This window comes from Macaca mulatta, chromosome 8 (assembly GCF_049350105.2).
Source record: "Macaca mulatta isolate MMU2019108-1 chromosome 8, T2T-MMU8v2.0, whole genome shotgun sequence".
In the NCBI taxonomy this organism is placed as follows: domain Eukaryota; kingdom Metazoa; phylum Chordata; class Mammalia; order Primates; family Cercopithecidae; genus Macaca; species Macaca mulatta.
In genome coordinates, this window is record NC_133413.1 from 120,845,291 (window position 1) to 120,863,801 (window position 18,511).

General features: G+C 35.9%; 1 long non-coding RNA gene across 8 annotated transcripts in view; it reads right to left on the bottom strand.

The window, feature by feature from the left end:
• Nucleotides 1–13,720: 13,720 nt before the first annotated feature.
• Nucleotides 13,721–18,511, bottom strand: part of LOC106999905 (uncharacterized) — a 94,044-nt gene continuing 89,253 nt past the window's right edge. For 7 of the 8 annotated variants that reach the window (XR_013396949.1, XR_013396948.1, XR_013396943.1 and 4 more), the window contains one exon: nucleotides 13,721–15,190. This is a non-coding gene — a long non-coding RNA (uncharacterized LOC106999905). The remainder of the gene's footprint in view (nucleotides 15,191–18,511) is intronic. The other variant, XR_013396945.1, reaches the window with a different exon arrangement.

Sequence of the window (18,511 nt, forward strand, 5' to 3'; positions counted from 1 at the left end):
TGCATGTATACAGAGTATAATAATCAAATCGGGTAATTACCATATCCATCACTATTATCATTTATCATTTATTTGTGACAACACTCAAAATCTCTTTTGGCTTTCTTGAAATATACACTACACTGTTATTTGTTATAGTCACCCTATCATTTTAGGACTCTCTTGATCTGCTGAAAAATCAAATCGATTTCCTATCTTAAAAGTCATTCACCAGAGGAACATGATTATAAATTGCCTGAAAAATTATATGGGTGGGTGCTAAGAGATCCCACTGTTGCTTACTTTTCTATTATCCTTTTATCTCTGTTGGAAATCTTGAGAAAAATATTTTCCATTTTTAAAATGGGAACATAGGTGGGAGGTTAGTGATAATTTAAAGGTTATAGCCAATAAATGGCCATTGACATCAAAATTTCTGATTGTAAGTGATGTATTCTTTCAACAATTTGATGTTATTGAACTAAATTGCCCCCACACAGAAGTTTTTAAAAATTGACACAAAAACAAACCAAAAAAATGGGTAGGTATGCGAGCTGATGGATGCGTTAATTTGCTTCACTTTAGTGACAATTTTTTTCACTATGTATATGTATCTCATAACATAATGCCATGTAACTTAAAATTTTTTTTTAATTGCAAATGGAGGAAAACTTCAGAATGTGTCTTTAGGGCTTGGAGAGGAAAAAGGTGCTCTCCTATCAGTGCTGCTGTCACCAGTGGATGTTTCTATATTCACTAAGTTTACATACAAAATTATATAAGTCCTAGAAGCTATACTCCTGGATAAAAGGTAGTGAAAGCAGGTAATAAGATAACACAACAAAACTGATATTTATATCTCAGATTTCCCCATGTTTCCTTAATACCTATATCAGGAAATACAGTTTTAGCTTTAGTAAAATAACTGAGTTTGGAGTTGCTTCTTTATGGCATCAATGCAAGATAACCTGTCTTTTCTCTGGAATGCAGCCAAGTAAGTCTCTCCATTGCTCCATTTCTTCAGATTATCCCTGCCAACACTGGTACCTGGTCAACAGTAAAAAACCAACCAATCCTAAAGTGTCACTGCCAGTGACATTCTGAGTCCCACATGTGTTAACAAACTAAGCATTCTCCAGTTGTTTATTTACCAAAAAAGAAAAAAATACTTTATGCAACTGCAATATTCCTTTAACGTTCTTCCAATACGCATACTCTAGTTAAAGATAGGGTGTCAGTTTGGAAGTAGATTATTTTGAGTCAAAATAAATAATATTCTGCCATGGGATATGACTCAAGTTGTAATATCTCTCCTAATATTATGATCTAGATTGATACTCAAAATCATTAAAATTGGAAAGTGTTCCACCTAAGCTACATATACAAAAGTAATTCGTAATTTCACAACTCAAATATACTCTGGGGTTCATTGCCTTCCTTTGCCATTTTGTATTCTTAAAACCCATTTGAGAACAATGATATTTGTAAGGGCATAACCTACTCATGTTAGGGCCTCTTTCAATTTAATATTGTATTATGAACAGCAATATCTGAAGTGCATGTAGATACACTCGATTACCAGAGTGAACACCTTCTTATTTCGAAATAGTAATAAATAGTTGGTTATGTGAAATTGCATATGTAAGACTGGATAGGTCCACTCCTATTTCATTCTCTCCAAAAGCTTCATTGGAAAACGATACAAAAGAATCATTGGAAGGGGACACGAAGTAGTCAGTTCATCCTTATTTGGCTGGTCTTTCTTCCTTCTTTCTTTCCTTTCTTTTCTTTCTTTCTCTTTCTTTCTTTCTTTCTTTCTTTCTCTCTTTCTTTCTTTCTCTCTTTCTTTTCTTTCTTTCTTTCTTTCTTTCTTTCTTTCTTTCTTTCTTTCTTTCTCTCTCTCTCTCTCTCTTTCTTTCTTTCTTTCTTTCTTTCTTCTCTTACTTTCTGCTTTCTTTTCTTTCATTTTCCCTTCCTTTCTGCTCTGTCCTTTCTTTTTTGTTGAGATTCAATTTTCCACCATCCCACGGTCAAGGATAGTGACAATCAAATCCCACTCTGACCATAAAGAGCAATGAAGGATTCTAATATGTTTTCGGGGAAACACCTGCAGAATAAACTTCCTCTTTGCATAACCTCATTTTCATAGTGAACTAAGTGACCCTTCTCATCTGGGATAAGTTGTGAAGAAACAAGGTGAGGGAGTGAAAAACCTTGACCTGTTATATAAATGACAACACCCTGTGTTTATAGTTCACAATTTCCCCCTACTCTATGGGTAATGAGTTATTATTAATAATGTGAGCATTCATAATATATCATATCATATCACATCTCTGTCTATATATTCATACTGCCTTCTCACACTTGGATAACTGAAAAATAAATATTCTTCTTTCTCAAGGCAGGGGCTATTTTGTTCAACTTGTAGATATGAGAGATTCAGAATTTTCTATTTGAGAGACAAGAAAGGAGAAACTTCAGAGACTATTGTCTTATTTATCTCTATTTCATTTTATACTTTCCTCACTAGAAAAAGTAATGAATAAATAGTTCTTAATAATTTAAGTCAAGGACTCTAGGTTCAGAGAGTTTAGCCATAGATTTTGCTGATTACTGAAAAGGGTTGTGTTCTTATCATTTTTGAAGATCCAGGTCCTTTTGATTTACTGATGAAAGTTATAACTACTTCCCATAGAAAAATCAACATATGCTTTCAACATGTGTTGTATAGAGAATGTCCAGTTTCAAGGAATTCACAGATCTCATGGAGCCTACTCATGGGCTTTCTAAATGGACACAGTTTCATGATTTTTAGAGGAATTTAATACCATAATATAAATTGTTTGAATAGTATATAAAAGTGGATATTATGAGTCACTGACAAAATTCTGCTTTAAATCTGAAGGATTTACTCTTGCAGTGACTGGATGTGGTGCTAGAGTCAGCCTTTAATTCTCGCCTCTAATCCAAATTGCCTTAGATGAATAGAGCTACTTCACAAGGTCATACTTCTTTTGGGGGACATTCCACTTCCAACAACTAGTTGATAAGGTGTGTGCATGTACCTAACCACTTTGCATGAATTCAGGATAATTCTGAAGGCTATCCAAGCTACAGACCTCCTCATATGCTCTTCTGAGACTGCTTTACCGACCACCTTCCCATTCTACCCAATCCTGGTTCCATTAGTCCCCTTCTACAGATGAAAATCTGAACACCACTACCTACTAAGCCACTTGCACTCTACTCTCCATCCCAGAGTCTCTTTCCAGGACCCTGGTCTGATTTCTGTGAGAAAGCAGGCAGCCAAAGGAGTCATCAGGCTGATGTCCAGTTGGTTGCCTTTTGTGTCTGAACCTTGAATTCTTCCTTTCAGGGAATACTTGGGATAGTTTAAGAAAAATATACAGAAACCTATAGTGAAAAATACTGGAAAGACTCATGGGCTTGAAGCTTCATGTTCTAGTTCAGATCCTTTACTCATGAGCTTGGTGAATTTGAATAAATGTTAAGTGTAACATTCCATGTCCTAAACAAGGTATATCACAAACCAGGAGTAGAATTTTCCCTAAAATTAGCTTATATTATCAAGTTAAACCTGAGAATACCAAGTTTTCTAATGACAGCCCTTAGGCAGTCAATCAGGTATTTTGTTCCTTTGGTTTATTTATAGACAAAGTGACCTTGTAATGTATCATTCATAGTAGAGCACTTCAGAAAGTGATTGAGAAACCATTACTAATCCTACCAACACAACATGAATAATCTAGAACTATAAGCCAGAATAGATTGTCCACCTTATGTATAAGTTCCCCAGATAAAAATGTATGTTCATTGTATGTTATATGCCATGCCACATGCCCTGACAAAGAGAAAATGGTTCTCTCCAAATTCAGAGGCTGATGATATTTTAACCCAATCATGGAAGTACAGAATCAGAATAAAAATGTCTAGCCTGAACCTGAGTCTATAGTTTAAAGTTTTCTGGAAGCTGAGAGATAGCCTCATGACACTGTAGCTCTCCTTCTATATCACATAGAGAATTAAATAAGAGAAACTAAGCATGCATTACATATAAACATAATTTCTAAAAATGTTAATAGAAGTTTACCAACTCTAATATTTCGTGAATTACAAAGTACTTTCAAATTAGTGTATCTCATAATCAAGAGGAAAGTTTTTTTTTTTTAAGTATCTCTACTTAGACTGCATGAAAATCCAATGAGCTTAAAATAAATACATTGTTTATTATTAGCACATTGTTTTATTTTCATTACACAATGTCTTCACTCAACTTTTTACAGGTCACATAAAGAGTTTAGTATAAAAACAGAGCTGTTGGGGGGTATTTATCGGTTTAATAAAGATCGAGTTTCATTCTCACCTAAGTTCAAAACACACTGAAGGATGAATGCCAAGTGTCAGACAGATAGAAATCAGACTCTCGTTTATTTTTCAATAAAGCTGACCCTGGGAAGCACTTTTTGGGCTCTGATTTACTCATATTTAACCCTGAATTAGACATATATATTCACCAGTCACTGGCACAGGAAGAACATTGTAGGACTCCCTAATGGAAATGTCCTATCCTTCTTACATTATTGCTGCAACAAGAGTAGCTCTGAACATAATCTCAGAACAGGCAAGACATAAGAAGAAGGAAAAGAAAACATGAGTGGTGTTTCCTCACTTAAACTTATCAGCTAAATCACTCTTCCTTCCTTGGAGTAGCAAGTGAGGGAACTCAGAATGGTCATAAATGTTATATTACCGATTGTCTCTCCCTATGAAATGCAGGATGAATGTTTCTTACTAACTTGGAACTCTTTAGACTCATGTAGAGAACTTACATAATTCTTCAATTTTATCTAATGAAGTTTGAGAAATGGTACATATTGATAAATCATAAAAAAGATTTCTTACTAACACATAAAATGCTCAGTACTATAGATTTAGCAAAACCCATTTGCTGACACTATCTACATTTCAAAATCCTATGTTAGCACAGTGCCTGGTTCATAACAAAGCTAGATAAATTTTATGTATTTTTGTTTGTATTATGATAACCCTCATTTTGTATAACAGGAAACTAATGCTCAAAGTACATAGCAGGTATATAACTATATTGGCGAACAGTTTGGGAGGCTGAGAAGTTCAAGATTAAGGTACTGGCATCTAGTAAGGGTCTTCTTGCCGCACTAGCCTAGGGCAGAAGATAGAAGAGTGAGAGAGACCAAGAGAAGACCAAACTTGCCCATATATAATTGTACCAATTCTATCCATGAGGGTAGAGCCTGATGCCATGTTCTTCTCTTATGAGTTTTGGCTCTTAATATTGTTTCAATGACAATTAAATTTCAAAATTAGTTTTGGAGAGAACAAACATTCAAACCATAGCAGACCTTAAACAAACAAACAAACAAACTAAAGGTTCTGTATTAGTTTGTTTTCATGCTGCTGATAAAGACATACCCAGAAAAGGAAGTTTAATTGGAGTTACAGTTCTACATGGCTTGGGAGGCCTCACAATCATGGCTGGAGGTGAAGGGCACTTCTTACATGGCAGCAGCAATAGAAAATGAGGAAGAAGCGAAAGCGGAAATCTCTGATAAACCCATCAGATCTTGTGAGACTTAGTCACTATTACGAGAATAGCACAGGAAAGAAAGACTGTCTCCCATGATTGAATTACCCTCCCCTGGGTCCCTTCCACAACACGTGAGAATTCTGGGATATACAATTCAAGTTGAGATTTGTGTGGTGACACAGCCAAACCATATCGGGTTCATATAAAGAAATACATACATTCAGTTGTGATAGGCACTATGGAGGACACTTTTTCCTGCCATAATTTGAGCATTTCTTAAGAAAGATTTCCCTGAGAAAATACATAATAAATTTATGGTCTTGAGTAAAAGCATAATTTAACCAGTTAAAGAGAGATGCATAGAAAGACTATTTCAACTAGAAAAGACAGGTAAAAAGAACAAGAATAAATTCAAAGTGGCTCAAAACCAGAAAAGATCAAGGAGATCAAGGTAAAAACGTGTAATATTAGACACAAACAGTAAATAACCTGGACCAGAAAACATAGGTGAGAAGCAAGCAACCATCCTCCTCCCAAACAAAAAACAGAAAATGTGGTGTACCTGGTTCATGGAATATGTAGACCTTATCATCTATTATAACTAACTTACCAATTTTTTGTTATTTTTATTAAGTTTTTACTAGAATTATGAGATAAATATTTTTTAATAAAATATTATTTGATAACTTCTAAATATATATCTAGCAATCAATTAACAAGTTATATATGTAAATAATATAGCAAATTAAGCATGTAAACAACATAAACAATTTACAGTAGAGACTACAGTAAGCCAGAATATTTGCAAAAATAGACAATTAAAATGTATTGCATAAAGCCTAGCACAGTTTAGTGAAATTTCATGAAGAAAACAACACATATTGCCAGCTGTTTCTCTACAAATTCTGCATCTTACTGCATACATTGGACATCTGATGACTTTTGCTAAATTCATGGTCATATTGAGGAGTACAAAAAGGTGACAACTTTACACAAATTCATTAGCAACACCTGGGTCTTGCTGGGTGCCAAGAAAACATATTAATCAGAAAAATGGACTTGAATCAGAATGGCTATTAAGAAATAGAGTGGCTTCTTATCACCCTGTTTCATATCAACTATTATAAAGTGCTTCAATTGTCAATGATGGCTCTTGTACCAGATGGAGGTTTTTCAACAGTTGTATTAGTCCGTCTTCACACTGCTGATAAAGACTTCTCCAAAACTAGGTAATTTATAAAGAAAAAGGTTTAACGGACTCACAGTTTCATGCGGCTAGGGAGGCTTCACACTCATGGTGGAAGGTGAAAGTCATGTTTAACATGGCAGCAGACAACAGAGAATGAGAACCAAGAAAAAGGGATTTCCTCTTATAAAACCATCAGATCTCATGAGATTTGTTCACTACTATGAGAACAGTAAGGGGGAAGTCACCCCCATGATTCAATTATCTCCTACCAGGTTCCTCCCATAACACATCAGAATTATGGGAGCTACAATTTAAGATGAGATTTGGGTGGGGATGTAGAGCCAAACCATATCATTCTGCCCCTGACCCCTACCAAATCTCATGTTCTCACATTTCAAAACTGATCACGCCTTCCCAACAGTCCCCCAAAGTCTTAACTCATTTCAGCATTAACTCAAACATCTACAGTCCAAATTTTCATCTGAGAAAAGGCAAGTCTTTTCTGCCTATGAGCCCGTAAAATAAAAAACAAGTTAGTTACTTCCTAGATACAATGGAGATACAGACATTGAATAAATACACCCTTTTCCAAATGGGAGAAATTAACTAAAATGAAGATGCTATAAGTTCCATGCAAGTCTGAAATCCAATGAGTCAGTAATTAAATCTTAAAGCTCTGAAATAATCTCCTTTAACTCCATGTCTCACATTCAGGTCATGCTGATGCAAGAGGTGGGTTCCCACCACCTTAGGAAGCTTTGCCCCTATAGCTTTGCAGAGTTTAGCCTCCCTCCTGGCTGCTTACTTGGGCTGGCATTGAGTACCTGTGGCTTTTCCAAGTGCACGAAGCACCTCTGTGTGGGGGTTCTGACCCCATATTCCCCTTCCACACTGCCCTAGCAGAGCTTCTCTATGAGGGCTCTGGATATCCAGGTCCTTCCATATATCCTCTGAAATCTAGGCGGAGGTTCTGAAACTCCAGTTGTTGATTTCTGTGAACCTGCAGTCCCAACACTATGTGGAAGCTGCCAAGGCTTGGGCTTGCACGCTTGGAAGCCACGGCCTTAACTGTACCTTGGCCCCTTTTAGCCATGGCTAGAGCAGCTGGGACACTGAGCACCAGGTCCCTAGGCTGCATAAAGCAGGGGGCCCCTGGTCCAGCCCATGAAACTAATTTTTTCTCCTTGGCCTCTGGGCCTGTGATGAGTAGGGCTGTCTCAAATGTCTCTGACATACCCTGGAGACATTTTCCCCATTGTCTTGGCAATTAACATTTAGCTCCTCATTACTTATGCAAATTTCTGCAGCAGGCTTGAATTTCTCCTCAGAAAATGGGTTTTTCTTTTCTATTGCATTGTCAGTCTGCAAACTTTCCTAATTTTTATGTTTTGTTTCCCTTTTAAAACTGCTTTTAACAGCACTCAAGTCATCTCTTGAATGCTTTACTGCTTAGAAATTTCTTCTGCCAGATGCCCTAAAGCATCTCTCTCAAGTTTGAAGTTCCACAAATCTCTATGGTAGGGGCAAAATGTCGCCAGTCTTTTTTTTGGGGGAAGAAGAGGAACACTTTATTGTAGCATCAATTTTAAATAAGATTAATCCAAAACTTTCCCATTGCAATCTTTACTAAAACATAGCAAGAGTCACCTTTACTCTTTACCAGTTCCCAACAAGTTTCACATCTCCATGTGGGACCACTTCAACCTGGATTTTATTGTCCATATTATTATCAACATTTTGGTCAAAGCCATTCAACAAGTGTGTAGGAAGTTCCAAACTTTCCCACATTTTCCTATCTTCTGAGTCCTCCAAACTGTTCCAGCCTCTGCCTGTTACCAAGTTCCAAAGTCGCTTCCACATTTTTGGGTATCTTTATAGCAGTGCCCCACTCGACCAGGACCAATTTACTATATTAGTCCATTTTCATGCAATGATAAAGACATACCCATGACTAGGTAATTTATAGATTAAAAAAAAAAAAGGTTTAATGGACTTACATTTTCACATGGGTAGGGAGGCCTCACACTCATGGCAGAGGTAAAAGGCATGTCTTACATGGTAGCAGACAAGAGAGAATGGAAACCAAGCAAAAAAGGTTTCCCCTGATAAAACCATCAGATCTCATGAGACTTATTCGGTACCATGAGAACACTATGATGGAAATTTTCCCCATGATTCAATTATCTCCCACCAGGTCCCTCTCACAACACAAGGGAATTATGGGAGCTACAATTCAAGATGAGATTTGGGTGGGGACATAGAGCCAAACCATACCAAATAGTGTCACACAGTGAAAGTTCACGGATAAGCATTTCATCATGCTGTATGTTGACTATAAATGGATAATTAATTTATTTGAGAGCATGACCAAAAAAAAAAAACCTTTAATTTTAGTATTTTGTTTCTTTCCCTTTCTTCATTCCTTCCTTTTTTCCTTTCTGCCTCAAGTGTCCAGGGAGTTTTGTGGCAATAATGCTGAAGTTACATTGATGCTGCATTGAGTAATAGAAAAACTTTCTCAAGATTCTCAACTAAGGTAGAGAATACATGAATTCAAAGTTATTTTACTAATTTAGTTAAATTGCTCAAAAATCAAAAAAGAGAAGAGTCTAAAATAGAAAGTTATTGTTGTATGTACATAATACTCAGCACAGAGTTGTATGCAAAATCCTAGGATTGGAAGTGACAATATTTTGACAACATTTTAAACTTCAGGAATTACCATTATCATTTTTTTCTACCAACTCCCATACACTTACTGAGAAATATTAAATATTTATGCTTTTGTAACTAATTTAACATTGATAACCATATATATTCAGAAGCTATAAGCAAAACTGTAGGAAAGTCAGCCTTCATTATTTCTCTCCCTTAATTTACAAAATCATCAATACTTGCCAATACTATTTAAAAACATCTCTTGAATTCCAGCACTTTGGGAGGCCAAGGCGAGTGGATCATGAGGTCAGGAGATTGAGACCACCCTGGCTAACACGATGAAATTCCACCTCTACAAGGCATGGTGGTGCCCACCCGTTACCCCAGCTACTCGGGAGGCTGAGGCAGAAGAATCACTTAAACCTAAGAGGCTAGGTTGCAGTGAGCCGAGATTGTGCCATTGCACTCCAGCCTGGGTGACAGAGTGAGACTCTGTCTAAAACAAACAAACAAACAAACCCTTGAATTAATTGGCTTCTCTCCATCAACACTGAAACTATATTGTTCAAGCAGCCATTATCCCTCACTTGGACACATCTAAATCTGTATACCTTCTTGTCCACATTAGCTATCACTTTTTTAGTCATTTAGCTTTATAAAACCTAAAATATAAACTACATAGTACTCTATAATTCCTATACTACCTGCTTCCATAACTTTCCATTACACACAGACTAAGATCTTCATTACTTACCATCTCACCAATCTCATTCCTTCTGGCTTCATTTAAAGTCAGCATGCCCTCTTATTAGTATAATCCAACCATACTGGCTTTCTTCCCATTCTGTCAACATACTGCACTCTCCCCATGATCTTTGCTATGAGCGGTTTTCATGCCTGGGATGCTCTCAGCTTCCACCCTCCTGCATCATTCTCAATGCTATCTCATTCTCATCCTCCAAATCTCTACTCTCTTCTTCTTTGAGATGCTTTTTATAACAATGTTATTGAAGGTAGATCAAATTAAGCCCTTTTTTTCCCTTCATGGCAGTTATTTTATTTTTCTTCTGATTATTTTTTTGTATAATGTTTTTGGTGTGACTGCACAGTAGACTGTATGTTTTATGAATGCAACAAAACTTCATCATTTTTAATTTACCTTTTTATCCTCAGGTGTTGGCACATAACAGGTGTTCAAAAATTATTTCAGATAAATAATTAAGACTTCTTGTAGAAGTGTTTAGAATTAGGAAGTCTTCAGAATTAGAAACAAAGTAGAGAACAGTCCCTGGGTAAAACATGGGTACACCATCACACAGACACACCCACACAAACATACATGCATGTAACATTCAAATTCTAACAAAATACAACTTTAAGGAACAAGATTTTTAGCTTAGAATAATGAGAATTAATATTAGGTTGGTACAAAAGTAATTGTGGTTTTTCCCATTACTTTTGCATTAACCTAATAGTAAATAGTCGTGCCCTTTTATTTCACATTTTTATATGATAAAGTTAAAATCAGTACACATAAGATTTTTGTAACAGGTAGGCCGAGAAAAAGGAAAGAAATATTAATTAAAATTCATTTGACTATGTATGCACTGCCCTGTTGCTTTTTTTCCTCCAATTTTGTTTTTGAATAACAAAATATTCGGCGCTCAATTCTGTAGGGTGTTTTTTACTCGAGCATATTCATCTAAATACCAGGATACTTATTTTAGCACACAAATACTGTCCATTCTGATTATCTAGAGAGAATAATATTTAAAGGGATTATCTAACTTGAACAATTATGAAAAAGGGAAATAGTTTTATAATCAGGAATGGACCCCTACTTAGAACAAAGATTATGCTAAGTTTAATACATGTATGCGTGCATAAGTAATTTTAAAAAATAAGCAAATTTTAGTGTTTCTTTTTAAAGGAATTAGGATTAACCTTTGAGACTGCAGCTATAGAAATTATCTTTTTTTTTTTCCTCTTTATAATCCATGCTTTTTTGGCTAATAATTCCCATTTACAGTGAGATATCCATTTCCTATCTCTGGACTCCTATGAATTTTTTAATGTATTTGCATCCTAGTCACATCTTGGAATGTAAAGCTCTATAAATTAGCATTTTTTACTTTCTATCATAATCATAATAATCTCTTGTCTGAGTTTGTATTGCTCTAAAAGAATGTCTGAGGTCAAATAATTTATAAGGAAAAGAGGTTTATTTGGCTCATGGTTCTGCAGGTGGTACAAGAAGTATGGTGCAGGTATCTGCATCTATTGAGGGCCTCAAACTGATTCTACTTATGGAAAAAGGGGAAGGGGAGCCAGGGTGGGTAGAAAACCTATGGTAAGAGAGAGCAATTAAGAGAGATGGGAGCGGGAGGTACCAGACTCTTTTTAACAACCACCTCTCCTGGGAACTCATAGATTGAGAACTCACTCACTGGCCTTCATGCCAGGGAGGGCCTTACTCTATTCAGGAACGAGTAGCCCCAATAACCCAACCACCTCCCATGAAGCACCACTTTCAAAATTGAAAGTCAAATTTCAACATGAGATTTGGAGGTGTCAAACCACTATATCCAAATGAAAGCATCACTGATACAGCTTTCTCTTGCTGTCTAAAATATGGAAAGATGTTTGAAGACCCATTAGCAAACTGACTTTCAAATTTGTTTTCCACTTAACTCTTCCAGGGTCCATAATACCTGATCATAAAAAGGATGTGATATTATATTTTAGAAATACTCTGTAAATAACATGACTTTCTCTCCTATCACCTAGTTAATGTTTCATCTTCCTTCCCAACTGTTCATACATCAATTACATGAGGATCACTTCCTCCTTGTCTTTCTTTCCACAGTGTTAATCATTATGTCTTCAATACTATTTTTGTCTGTGTTAGTTATCTATTGCTGTGTCAAAAATAGGTCAAAATTTAGAAGTTTGAAAGAATAAACACTTAGTATTTCACAGTTTCTGTGGGTCACAATATAGAAGTAGCCTAGCTAAGTAGTTTCAGCTCAAATTCTTTTAGTTTGCAGTCAAAATGTCAGTTTGGACTTCCACCACCTGAAGGTTGAATTGGGGTTTGATATTCACCTCTTAGATGTCTCCCTGACATAGCCATTGGCAAAATGCTTCAGCTACTCTCCATGTGTATTGTTCCACTAGCCTGTTTTATTGTGCTTGAAAAATGGCAGATGGCATCTCCCAGTGTGAGATAAAAAAGAGAGGGCAAGGAGCAAACCACAATGTCTGTTATGTCATAGTCTCAGAGGTAAAACACCATCACTTCCACCGTATTCTGCTTGTTAGGTATAAGTCACTTAGTCCACCTCACAGTCAAGGAAAGAGGAATAAGATCCCACCTTTTGAAGGAATATTCAATATTTTTAAGCATACTTTAATAAATTTCTCTTACAATAAATAAACATTAAGAAAACAAAAGTGTTATTTAGATTCCTCTCCTAAATTCAAAGCTCAGTTTTGGCACATAGTAATATCAAAATAAATGTTTAATTCACTTTAATTGAAAATTTATATTAATACTTTGTAGTCACAAACAGTGAACGTATCATCTCTTAATTGGTCACCTTTCTGTTAAATTCATTTATTATGTCCTTTTAAAAATATTATAAAATTGACCAGGTGCAGTGGCTCAGGTCTGTAATCCCAGCACTTTGGGCAGCCCAGGTAGGTGGATTGCTTAAGGCCAAGAGTTTGAGACAAGTCTGGCCAACATGGAAAAACCCTGTCTCTATGAAAATATAAAAATTTGCTGGGCATGGTGGTGCTCATCAGTAGTCCCAGCTACTTGGGAGGCTGAGGCATGAGAATCGGTTGAACCCAGTAGGCAGAGATTGCAGTGAATTGATATCATGCCACTGTACTCCAGTCTGGGTGATAGAGGGAAACTCTCTCTCTCAAAAAAAAAAAGTATATATACACACATACACACACATATGTATATATATATACACACACACATATATAATTACATGTAATTACACATGATAGGTCATTAAACCTATTAACTTTTTTATGATTATGTGATTTTGAAGTCGGGTTTTAGAAGACCATTTTTTTCTGATATCTCTATAGTTACAATTCTGTTGAGTCAAAGGGGGATATAAGAAAGAGTATGTAAGCTTGCTTAAATAAAGTTTGTAAAAATATTTTGGCCATAGGATTACTGCAATGCAACAAAGAATTAGAATTAATAATATAAGAAGTCCTAACGAGCATATCAAATATCCAAATTACTTCACACTGTTCAATTGTACAACAGAAGGAACAAATTTGCCACAATCTGATTTTTATTGTGAGCTTTATAAGGGCACACCAAGCTATGCAGACAGATATATAGTTATAAGAGTAGAGGAAAAACTTTGTAAGTCCTGGAAAGAATAACCAGTTTTTAACAGCTAGACTATTTTTTGTTTTTAGTATAATGATGTTGTAAAATACCTACTTCATTCTGCTACTCCTCTTCCATCATCAGAAATTTTATGGATATGTTTCACAATAAAATAACAAGCTGGGCAATCTGTATTTTCATCATATACCTTCAAATGAAGTTTGTAATATCATCAAACTATGATTATTTTGAATTTCTTCAAATATACTCCTGTTCAATGTGGTTTCAGCAAATGATGTTTTATTTTCTGAAAGTATGGTTGTGAAAATAAGAGAGAAAGGTATTTTGTGTATATGACTGAAGTTAATACATGCCAATTATTGCTAATGTGTAAAATTATCAGAGTTGGAATATATCTTTTACTCTAAAATACTTCTAGAAATGAACCAATGAAATACAGATGTGCTAGGATGAGAAATGTGGGGTTTAGGACCTATATGTGACAATTCAGAAAGAATAGATGTTGACATGGAGGTGATTTACTTATATGGAAAGCAAGGATGTTAGCATATGCATGTTATTACAGATCATACATGACATACTGTGCTAGGTGTGCAATGGATCTCTAATAGTAAAATGTCATGGATGCACACATGTACACACACACAAATGTATATAAATAATGCTATTATGCTAGGCATTTATTGCACTTATTTTTCTTCTAAGCTTATATGTGCAGACAATGTCTTTCAAAAATAATTTAAATTTGTATGATTTCCTGGAGAAGAGGATAAATTACTCCAGACCCTTCAACGAACACATTGAAGAGTCTTAAGAAAATATAAGCAAGTGATAATATGCTTTATACAAAGAAGAGCCTTCTGAAGTTAATCTCTTAAAAGAGAGATAAATAGGAAGATAGAAAAAGAGGCTTCCTCATAGTCACAGTCAAAGCACTTCCTGGTGATTTCTTCAGTCAATTCATTTGGATGTACCTGTGTGATCATTTAGCTTCTATGGAGAAGTGAAATTCTTCTGGAAAACGAAAAAAAAAAAATTATTGATTATTTTAACAGCTGTCTTAGACCATTTAGTCTGCAATAAGAAAAATATTGTAGACTAGGCAGCTTATGTACAACAGAATTTTTTTTTTCTTACAATTCTGAAGGTTGAGAAGTCCAAAATTAAGGTGCTCACATATTTGATGTCTGTCAAGGGCCTGCTTTATGGATCACAGATGGACCTTCTTGATGTGTCCTCACATGATGAAAGGATGTGAAGTCTCTCTCAGTTCTCTTTTATAAGGTCACTAATTCCATTCATGAGGGCTCTGCCCTGCTGATCCCATCAACTCTCAAAGGTCTCCCCTCATAACATCATCACACTGGTGATAGGTTTTAACATATGAATGCTGGGGAGACATAGATTCATACCATAACAACAACTATATAATTAAATGAGACTGCAAAGGTAGAAAGACCAGAAGTGGGCACACTTTCTGGTATTAAATCTTGACTCATATTCTGACTCAACAATTTCATACTGATGTGATATTAAGGAAATTAATACAGCTTCCTTAGCTTTTATTTACTCTTTGGTAACATTGTATAATGGGATTATTGGGAAAAACAAAGAGATATTGCATATAAAGCCCTAAGAATCATACATAGAACATAAATATAAACAACTGTGATCAGAATAATTGCAACATAATGCAATTTGCTTGTTAAAATGGAACAAAACTCAAAAATCAGATATTTTAGGTTGAATATTTTCATCTAAACACAACTTTAATGATTAAACAAAATCACAGTCAGGCAAACTGAAATTTTAATGCATTTGAATAACAGAGTAATACCAACAATTGACAAAAAAGAAAAAAAAAATTTTAGCCTGACTTGTATGAATGTGTACATAAAATATCAATGTGACACTTCTTCTTTGAAAGATTTTTAAAACAATAAATAGCAACAATAAAAATACTTTCAGGGGGTTAATTAAAAATAAAGAGCAGAAATGACATTATGGGCAGAGAAGTAGTATCAGGAGAATGTGGTATATATTGATATTACAATTGATACATTGATATTACAGATCTGTTTTTTAAATTAAATTTTCAAAACTATTATTCCACATATTTGCTCTTTCAACAAATATTTAATAAGCACATCTTTGTGGTAGGCACTCTTCTAAGCACTATGTAGATAGTGTTGAACAAACCAACATTCCTGCTTTCATGGAATTTACTTTCTAGGTAATTCACATAAATATAATGTAGTGATATAAATATGATTTTGGTAAATGTAGCTAGAAGATAAGTAAGATAAACTTAAATATAACTATCATAATATAAATCATGTTTACATTCACTTTTTTTGCCTGAATTCTGTACTAACCTAGTGTAGATATCAATAGAAGGGAATAAATTCAATAGCTAATAGCAATAACAAACAAACAAAACTTACAGAGTTTAAACTTAACATATAGTAATTTTTTTTTTTTTTTTTTTTTTTGAGACGGAGTCTTCCTCTGTTGCCCCAGGCTGGAGTGCAGAGACGAGATCTCGGCTCACTGCAAGCTCCGCCTCCCGGGTTGACGTCATTCTACTGCCTCAGCCTCCTGAGTAGCTGGGGCTACAGGCGCCCGCTACTATGCCCAGCTAATTCTTTGTACTTTTTAGTAGAGACGGGGTTAACATATGGTAACATTTTTTACATGTAATGTTCTCATTTATTTTACTAATATACATAGATTATGTTAGTTATGACACTTTTATACTTATAATTTCCTCCTAAATGTTAATAATGAATGGGAACACAATATTGCATTTAGTATTTTTATATTTACTATGAAGTGTCTTCCTGCTTCATTTTCTTCAAATTATTTAGTAGGAAAATTAGGTATATTGTGTACCAAGTAAATTTTAATGTACCCTATTAAATGAAATATAATGCCAATCTTGCTTTTTAATTACTCAGACTTTTACTATGAGTTTTAACTTTGAAATTAGCTGCAATGGCAAATTCTGCTAGTACCCCACTCCCACTCCATCCCCTCCTATAATTGTTTTCCATTTGTCTGCCCAGAATAGATAGTAATAGCCCACTCTTTCTTGCTTTCTATCCTCTCTTGCTTCCTGTGTGAATAACTTCTTGCCAATGGTATATATGTGAAAGTGGCAATTTGGGGAATCTTAGCAGCTGGCTAGCATGTACCATTTTTTCCACTATGTTCTTTAATTTTCTTGCTGGAAGGAAATGGTTATGGCAGTGGTATTAGTCCATTTTTATGCTGCTGTTAAAAACCTACCCAAGACTGGGAAATTTACAAAACAAAGAGGTTTAATGGACTTAGACAGTTCCACGTGGCTGGGGAGGCCTCACAACCATGATGGAAGGTGAAAGGCACATCTCATATGGTGGCAGACAAAAAAAGAGAGCTTGTGCAGGGAAAGTCCCCTTTTTAAAACCAACAGATCTTGTGGCACTTATTCACTGTCACGACAACATCACTGCAAAGTCCTGTCCCCCGATGATTCAATTACCTCCCACCAGGTCCCTCCCACAACATGTGGGAATTCAAGATGAGATTTGGGTGGGGACAGAGCCAAACCATATCATTCCACCCCAGACCCCTGCCAAATCTCATGCCCTCACATTTCAAAACAAATCATGCCTTCCCAACAGTCCCCCAAAGTCTTAACTCATTTTGGCATTAACTCAAAAGTCCACAGCCCAAAGTTTCATCTGAGACAAGGCAAGTCACTTCTGCCTATGAGCCTGTAAAGTCAAAAGCAAGCTAGTTACTTCCGAGATACAATGGAGGTCCACATATTGGGTAAATGCAGCCGCTCCCAATGGGAGAAATTAGACAAAACAAAGGGACTACAGGGTACATGCAAGTGTGAAATCTATCAGGCAGTCCAATCTTAACATTTCAAAATTATCTCCTTTGACCCCGTGTCTCACATCCAAGTCATACTGATGCAGTAGATGGGTTCCCGTGGTCTTCAACAGCTCCGCCCCTATGGCCTTGCAGGGTGCAGTCTTCCTACAGGTTGCTTTTGTGGCTGATGTTAAGTGTCTGTGGTGATATATATATATCTCCAATCAGTTATTTTGATATATATCTGTATATCCTATCAGTTCTTGAGGAGCAAGGAGAGCCAGTCCAAGTCCCAAAACTGAAGAACTTGGAGTCCCCTGTTAGAGGGCAGGAAACATCCAACACGGGAATAAGATATAGGCTGGGAGGCTAGGCCATTCTAGTTTTTTCATGTTTTTCTTCCTGCTTTATATTCTAGCCATGCTGGCAGCTGATTAGATGGTGCCCACACAGATTAAGGGTGGGTCTGCCTTTCTCAGGCTACTGAGTCAAACATTAATTTCCTTTGGCAACACCCTCACCGACACACCCAGGATCAATACTTTGCATTCTTCAATTCAATCTAGTTGGCATTCAGTATTAACAATGACAGCAGTTGTGATGATTGAAGCTGGATTAGCTATCTTTAATCATGAGGTAAAAACTGCGTGCTTAGAATGAAGGGAAAACATAATGCATACAGTTTTAAAGAGCTTCAAATTTTCTGTGTTTTTTTAAGACAGAGTCTTACTCCGCCACCCAGCTGGAAGGCTGGAGTGCAGTGGTGCCATCTCTGCTTGCTGCAACCTCTGTCTCCCAGGTTCAAGTGATTCTTATGCCTCAGCCTCCGGAGAAGCTGAGATTACAG